Source organism: Hypomesus transpacificus, chromosome 4, assembly GCF_021917145.1.
Source record: "Hypomesus transpacificus isolate Combined female chromosome 4, fHypTra1, whole genome shotgun sequence".
Lineage (NCBI taxonomy): Eukaryota > Metazoa > Chordata > Actinopteri > Osmeriformes > Osmeridae > Hypomesus > Hypomesus transpacificus.
Window position 1 is genome coordinate 2,200,499 of NC_061063.1, and position 8,206 is coordinate 2,208,704.

Sequence of the window (8,206 nt, forward strand, 5' to 3'; positions counted from 1 at the left end):
GCATGGGAGGAATGACTTCAAAGTTCTGGGACGTTTCTCCTCCCCTGACTTTCCCAGACAGAGGAATAAGCCTCTAAACACCCACTACAGTGATTAGATCTATACTAGTGAGTGGTCTATAGATCTGTAGTCTGAGTGTTGGGACTGGGCGTCCAAGTGTTGGTCTCATCATCAATCTGTTTGTCTTGAATCAAGGACAACTTTCTCTCTCTCTCTTCCGTTCTCTCTCTCTCCCGTTCTCTCTCTCTCTCTCCTTTGTCTCCCTCAACTAGGAGTGTGTGTGCATTTGTGTTGTTATTGTGGCGAAGGGGTTGCCTTTCCATTCATATTTTTTATTTAGTTCACCATTACTCAGACTCACGTCACCCTTGTGCTCAGCCCCTTCCTCGTCATCCTAGTCTTACTCCTTCTTGTCATCCTCTTCCTTTTCTTCTTCATCCTCCTCCCCCTCTCACCTTCCTGCCACTCATCCTCCTCTTCATCTAAGCTCCATCCTCCTCCTTCCCTTCCCCCACCCCACCCCTAACCCTGCCACAGTAATAGCACTGCCCAGATCCTCATTGGCACTTTCTTGGCTCCCAGCTTGTTAAACATTGATTACTGTTCTCACCCTCTCTTTCTCCTCTTCCCTCCTCCTTCCTCCGTGTGCTGTCTTCATCTGGCTCTCTTTTCCCCGTCTGTCTTCATAGCCTCTCTTTGTCTGCTCTGTGTCTGTCTTGGTGTCTATATGTTCTGTAACCAATTTATTGTTTATATATTTTTATGTCATCATTTCCCATCCCACTCTTATCTATCTCTCTTTCACTCTCCTCTGTCTCTCTAGTACCATGTTCCATCCTCACAGCAAAGCGTTCCTCCTGGATTTGCCCCTTGTCTTCCTGCTCTAGAGATAAACCCAGTAGGAAGCTGTGCAGCCCATCCCCCCGAGGGTCTCCATCTAACAGGAGGCGACATCCCAAACAATAAATGACTGTCTAAACATTGGTTGTCCAAAATTGTATCTGGCTGGTGAGGGTTGCCTGTTTAACTCTAGCTTCATTAAGCTAGATATAGAACTATGGTAAAGGTGTATCAACTGGGCTTTCCAAGCTTCTGCCCTCTAAGCCCCTGTGTGTGTGTTTATTGATGTGTGTGGTGCTGGCATGCCTCACTTTGTTGCTGACTGACAATTGTGTGCGTGTGTGTTTGTGTGTACGTGTGTGTGTGTGTGTGTGGATGCACAGCATAGAAAGATCAGTTTCCTCCTGATACTTATCTTCTTCTATTCTATAAAACTGTCACCCTCTATTATTATACATGGAGAAGGTGTACCATAAAATTAATATTTTAAAAATGATATGCGTCAATGTTGCTGTATTTAAAAAAGATAATATACACAAACATTTTATGTGTATTCAAAAATGTAGTTACTAAGACCTATCATATTTGTAAATAAGAGTGTGTGTGTTATTGTATTTGCTATGTGTTTGTTGTGTGTTTTTAGTTAGTTTTTGTGTTGTGTGTGTCTGCTTGTCTTTGTGAGTGTGTGTGTATATAATTGAATATGGGAAAAAGCGCTTTATTTGTGTGGATGTCACCAGCTGATGGATGCCCCTCATAAGATAGCTACAATCAGAGATCATCTCTCATCCTCCCTCCCACTCATTCCTTTCCCTCTGTCCTCTCGTTTTTCATCCCTTTATCCCACTCTTTCATCTCTTTCTCTCTCTTTCTCTTCCTTTCATTCTCTCCCCTCCCTTTTCATCCCTTACCCCCCCCCCCCCCCCTTCTCTCTCTTCCTCTCTCTCTCTCATCTTCTTCCTCTCCTGTGGTGACTGGTCGTGAGTGGCTGAGTGTCACAATGAATTTCATGGCGTTGCGTGTGGCGTCGCATGTGTCCTAATTGCGAGGGAGGCAGGCCGTCTTCAGAGATGAGGCGTGTGACCCGTCTCCCGCGAGCCAATGGGGAGTGACGCCAGTGCGTGAGCGAGTCTCTATGACAGCTCTGTGTTTCGGCTGCATGCCTCCCTCGTCATCTGTAGGCGAAGGGAGGCATGCCTCCGTGGTGAGAAGAGTATTCTGGAAAGAAGAGGAATGTGAAAAAGAAAGTGACACAGAGAGTAAGGGTATGAAATATCTGAGGTGAGGGAGAGAGAGTGTGAGGCAGGAACGAAAAATAAAGTGGGAGAGAGGTAGACAGGTAGACGAGGATGTAGACAGGGAGACCGGTAGACAGGGAGACCGGTAGACAGGGAGGGAGAGAAAATATGGAGAGGGGACAAAGAAAAGCGAGAGACGATGTTGTGTGCTCCTTTCCTATCCAGCATCATTACCGCATACTGTTACTTGAATCCTACCTGTGCATTATGTGTGCGTCTGTGTTTTTTGGTTTAGAGAAATAGTTACACTTTTATTGCAATTCATAAAATACCCCTGGATTACCAATCAGGTTTAGCGGAGGGCCATAGGCAAATAGTGGTCACACAGTAAGGCCAGGGTCTTTATAAATAAGGTGAAAGAGGGCACACAGAAAGGACACACCGCAATGGTTTCACCGGGCATCAAGGTCTAACCCACACACAAGATTAGGAGAATAGTATAGGCATGGGCGTAGATTTGGGGGGGGACGCTAGGTACTTGTCACCACCAACATTTGAAAATGACAAAATTGTCCCCACCAATAGTTAAGAGAATTGTGCTGCTATTTGGATCGATTCCGACGGCCAGGACGCGACAGTACAAGAAACGCCATAATTTGATTGGCTGAAACCCCGAAGGGGGAGGGTTATCTGACACGCGACACGCACGGGAGGAAGCACATGCTACTTTGCTTGCTTGCACTGGCAGTGGTAGACAAGCTAGCGGGTGTGTTGGCGACAACGGTACAGCTAACTTACCAAGGCTGTCTGCCGACAATACACAGGGGAGAGCGGGGGCAAAAGTAACACGGGACGAAAGTAACAAAGCGATTTTCTCAGAGCCCTGACTTCATTTGCTTTCCAAGTTATGACAGCACCTTCAGCATGCAACCATTGATGGAACAGCCAAATTTCACGGGATTTAGTCATAGTTTGCTGCTGTTAGGTGCGGAAAGCACTTTTCGAGTGCGCAAAGTAAATTACCGAGGCGGTCCTTTTTTTCTAATTAGAAGTTGTGTTTCCCGTTTCATGTGTCACAGTCACAGATCAATCTACAGGTTATTTAGTGCTCTAACACATTCTGAAGGTTGCCTTGTCAAGAGTTTTTCAGTATAAAAGTAAATCTGGTTTAAATGTCAGGAGTTCCTGTCGGGACGAAAGTAACACTTGTTACTTTTGTCCCGCGGCTAATGTAATAGTATGTGGTAAATTTCTGTTTGTGGAAAGCATTTATTCAAACATGTTTATGTCATATTATATCAACAGAATATGCCAAGAGTGAGGGTCAGAAAGACAGACAGAGATCTGATTCAGTAAAAAATTATAATAAATATTTGATGCAACTGAAATGTAAAATTCATCGTTTTTTGCAGAACTAATGGACAAAATATGTTTGCATTTACATATTAACAAGGTCATAGTCAGGTATATGTAATAAAAACCAGAGTTACACAAAAAATGTAGCTCGTATTGTTGTGTTACTTTTGACCCACCCCTGTGTTACTTTCGTCCCAACTGATGGGGTTGAAAGTAACAATGTGCAACTTGTGTTTAAAATGAAATTATACTGAAGTTGTTCGACATTTGTCCATAATACCATCTGGTATTGATAGACCACACTTATAAGTTATAGACCCAAGCAAAAATATATCTAGGTCTAAAACATTCTCCTTTAAAATTACGTTTTTCTGAAAAATTGTACTTGCGCCCCCCGCTCTCCCCTATGTATTGGGCTCATTAGAGAAATACAACTGCTGCGATAAACTGGTTGCACAGACATATGATGGAGCCTTCTGTCATGGCATCAGAGCTAAATGGGTTGCAGGCAAAGGTTAAAGAGAAGCTATATTCACACATTGCTATGCACACAAGGTGAATTTGGTTCTAACCCAATCCACGAAATGCATCCCCGAGTGCAGAACCTTTTTCAAGACAGCTGAGGGACTTTCTGCTTTTTTTAGCAGATCATCCAAACGCACCCATCTCTTGGATGAGACTGTCAAACGCTGCATCCCCAGAGCAGCAGCAACCAGGTGGAGCTCCTATTCAAGGCTGGTCCAAAGGATTTTATTTCACCTTCCAGATCTACGTGTCATGTTTAACGTGATCGGCGACAATCCCGACAACTGGGACGGAGAAACATTGGCAATGGCTGCTGGGTTTGAGTTGTGGCTTTCAAAACGGTCAACCTGTTTCCTACTGATAGCTTTTGAAGGGATCTTCAATGACACCGATGCTCTCTTTAGCATCCTTCAGTCCAAAACCATGGATATCGGATTCTGCTGTAATCGCATCAAAGACACAATGAAAGTGTTGGACAGCAAGCGACAGGATTTTGACCATTTTCATGCACACTTTGAGGAAAGATGTGATGAGATGGAACTTGTTCACTGCGAGACACGAGATGGGCTGTCAAACAAAACAGAACGAGCTCGCATCTACTACTGCATTCTGGACAATGTCAATGTTCAGATGAAGACCAGGTTTCTGGATAACTTTTCCGATCTCGATTTCATTGGACTGGTAGATTGCAATAAGCGCTGGTTTGATGACAGCAAACTGAAGAAGCTGCCAAAGTATGCAAGGTACTTTGACTTTGTCAGGCTAAAAAGTGATCTTGTGGGGTTGTATGGCTCACAAGAACTAAGGGGCAAATCACCGACACAGCTTCTTGACTTTTTAAAACAATACGACTTGGAAGCAACCGTTCCTGAAGCAACAAAGTTGCTGCAACTGGTCTTGACATTTTAAGCCACTACAGCTTCGGTGGAGCGCACATTTTCCACCCTGAAACGGATAAAAACATACAGTCGGAACCGGACCGGGCAAGTACGTCTCTCAGCCCTTGCCATTCTGTCAATTGAGAGCCAGAGACTGTGCACACTGAAGGCCAGTAAGGAGGAGTTTTACACAGCTGTGATAGACGTCTTCACGAGGAAAGAGCGGCGGATGGATTTTGTCTACAAATAATCTACCGATTGGTGAGTCAGAAACAATTTTGGGTTTAATTTTGAATTGGTTGAAATAATGCTGAGTGCAAGCCATTTGCCTTCATATTCAATTGAGCAGTGTGTGTTCTCATTGTTGATGACTGACAAACATAATTGGCCGCTGTGCAATAATTAAGGATAAAGATGGTTGCATTCAGATGCTGGACATTGGTGTGTGTGCGTGCGTGTGCGAGAGAGAGAGGCTGTGTCTACTACCGCGCACTTTATGAAGTACACTGCAATACAGTGCCCTGCAAAACAGTGCACTTACATATTCAGTGCACTCCGTCGCTGATAAATGCTGTCTCAAATGGAGCACTTACGTTAAACACTTGGTGGAAGTGACGGACGCAAATCTTCTCGCCACACCCGCAAAACCTGCCAAAATGAACGCGCTTCTCCACTCAAGTGGAAAAAGCTGCCAAAAGGGCTCCTCCTTTTCCGCTACGTAGCCAAGATGGCGCCTGTTTAGGGCGAGTAATGTCCATCGTTGTACACTGTTTTTTTGGACCGTTTGCAGTGCGCCATCCGGGTACTTTTAGTGCACTGAATTCTTCTGGTTTTGTGAGTGAAGCGCCCTAAGCACTGAAAGTCAGTGCTCAAAGTGCACAAGTGCGCGGTAGTAGACACAGCTACTGACTACATGGACACAGCTACTGACATGACTCTGATATGTCATGTCATGAGAGTAAGATATGTCATCCTGATTGGACATTTCTTGATATTAACCGTGCATGTGTGCCGCGCTTGTGCGTAATGTTTTGACGTAGCCTATTAGCCTGAACAATAAATTAGGTAATCTGGCTTTCATAACTCAGTGCCTACCCTCTTACTGACATCACCGCACGTCACTGCATATAACCCACCCCCAACGCCCACCCCCATGTATAAAAAATAAGGAAACTGACCAACTAAGGACTGGATCGATTAGGCTGCAACGCCAGTCCACCTACATTTACATTTACATTTAGTCATTTAGCAGACGCTCTTATCCAGAGCGACTTACAGTAAGTGCAGGGACATTCCCCCCGAGGCAAGTAGGGTGAAGTGCCTTGCCCAAGGACACAACGTCATTTTTTGGCACGGCGGGGAATCGATCCGGCAACCTTCTGATTACTAGCCCGACTCCCTCACCGCTCAGCCATCTGACTCCCCACCTAGGTGTCGGGCCGGCGGAAAGTTCTCTTGCCATAGCCGGACTTTTAGTATTACACAAGGCCAGTGTCTTCAAGGTTCACTCACGGGTGGCCAGGACTTTTAACTTGACGCCCGGTCACCACCGTTGGCATGGGGATGATGCGGCTTCCCCAACCTGGATGACGTCACTCCTTGGGATTCCCGGAAAACGCCTGGAGTTGGATTTTGTGCTGCTTCGGAACCCGTTAACAACAAACGAGCGGTGAGCCCTTAATGGCTAACAATTACGGCAAACCATTCACGCTGCAATGGATTATGGAAATCGCCGTTCCTTTTGATACGTTTGATAGCGCAGAACAATGTCTCGTCAGATGTCTCCACTCAGCTCACACTCCGTCGGGACTCGGACGTTGCAGTCAGCGTTGGACCAGTACTACGCAGCAGCGATAATAGTGATGAGGATAGTAGCGAGGACGATAGCAAAAATTGGTTCCCGCAGCCCAAGGCCTTAGCTCGGTCGTGGAATCCTCTCCCCGGTCCCCCGCATCTCGCCACTGTGAGTCCTCTTATTTCCACCTCAATTACTGCTCATCTGTGCTGCGGCCACCCAACCTCACTGAATGTCTGCAGCCGTGTTTTATTAGTTGGTCCTCGAACGGCAATCAGCGGAATATCTGTCCATGAGAGAGGGTAAAAGAACAGGGCAACAGATAACACGGACCCCGTGCTGCGTATTGTACAGGTCATATTGCAAAATATATTTTTTTATCCCCATTGTCCATGGCAGATAATCTACAAAGTCACACTCCCAACATTCAATCACAAGTTATACATATACATATTAGTTGTCACGGAGTGCACGTCGCCGGTGCGCCGGTCTGCGTCACCGTAATTCTAAAGGTGCCAGTATGGTACTCAGACTCCGTTACGGATGGGCGGGCCGCCGGATAGGACGGATTATTAGCATTTCTGTTGCCTTTATAGTTCTCCGAAGGCTGGGGGTGCTGAAAACAATTCACCGCCAGAACAGTAGGTGGAGAAGCGTTTTTTTGTCGAAAACACATTGCTTTGTTGCGTCTTTGTAAATTGAAATCGTCGTTGTTTATCTCCCATCACTCATCACACGTGTGACCCTCCTACCAGCTGTCACTAGTCAGACGATGATTGCAGCAGGTACAGTCACATAATATTATATTAAAGACTGTGTCTAATGCTATATAAACACCTGAAAGAGCAAACTTATCTCTATCATGGTAGGTATTATTTGTAGGGAAAATAGTAGCACTCTATAACAAAATGATATGCTTATCTTATATACACTATAGAAACTATTAAAAAACGATTCCAAGAAATGAATACGTTCTTATTTTCTTTGGTATTTTTGAGATTAGCAATGATGATTGCTGGGTAATATGTATGTTGTTGTGCAATGGCAAGTCTCTATTTGATCATGTGACGAGACGATATGATACAGACAAGGCTCTGGTTTTGTGAATTCATTTCTCCACCACCAAGTGTATAATCCAATGTGAAAAATGATAAACAAAAAGACTGATATAATTGGAAACAAAAAGATCCATACAAACTGTATGTACATTCAAAACTACAATGTACAACTCTAGGTCACTAAACTGTGGCAGTCAGTGCACAGACAACAAACTCACGTTTCTGAATTCGCTAGAGTAGAGCATAAACTAGCTCACAATAAACTTTCTCTCCAAGAAGTTCTCATCACAGACGTCTTTCAAGAAGACGACCTTAGAGAAAACGCCTTTCTGTCGAAGTCGTCAGCGTCGTCGTCGAGTGTTTATGTACCTCCTCCCGGCTTTCCTCACACACAGTGAACGATGGCAGCTAACAGACAAAGACTGTAGCGGACCAATCACGGCCAAGGGGTATCCGTCGCTGTACAGCACGGCATGACGGATCGACAGAAATTTCAACGGTGCACGGGAGAGCTCT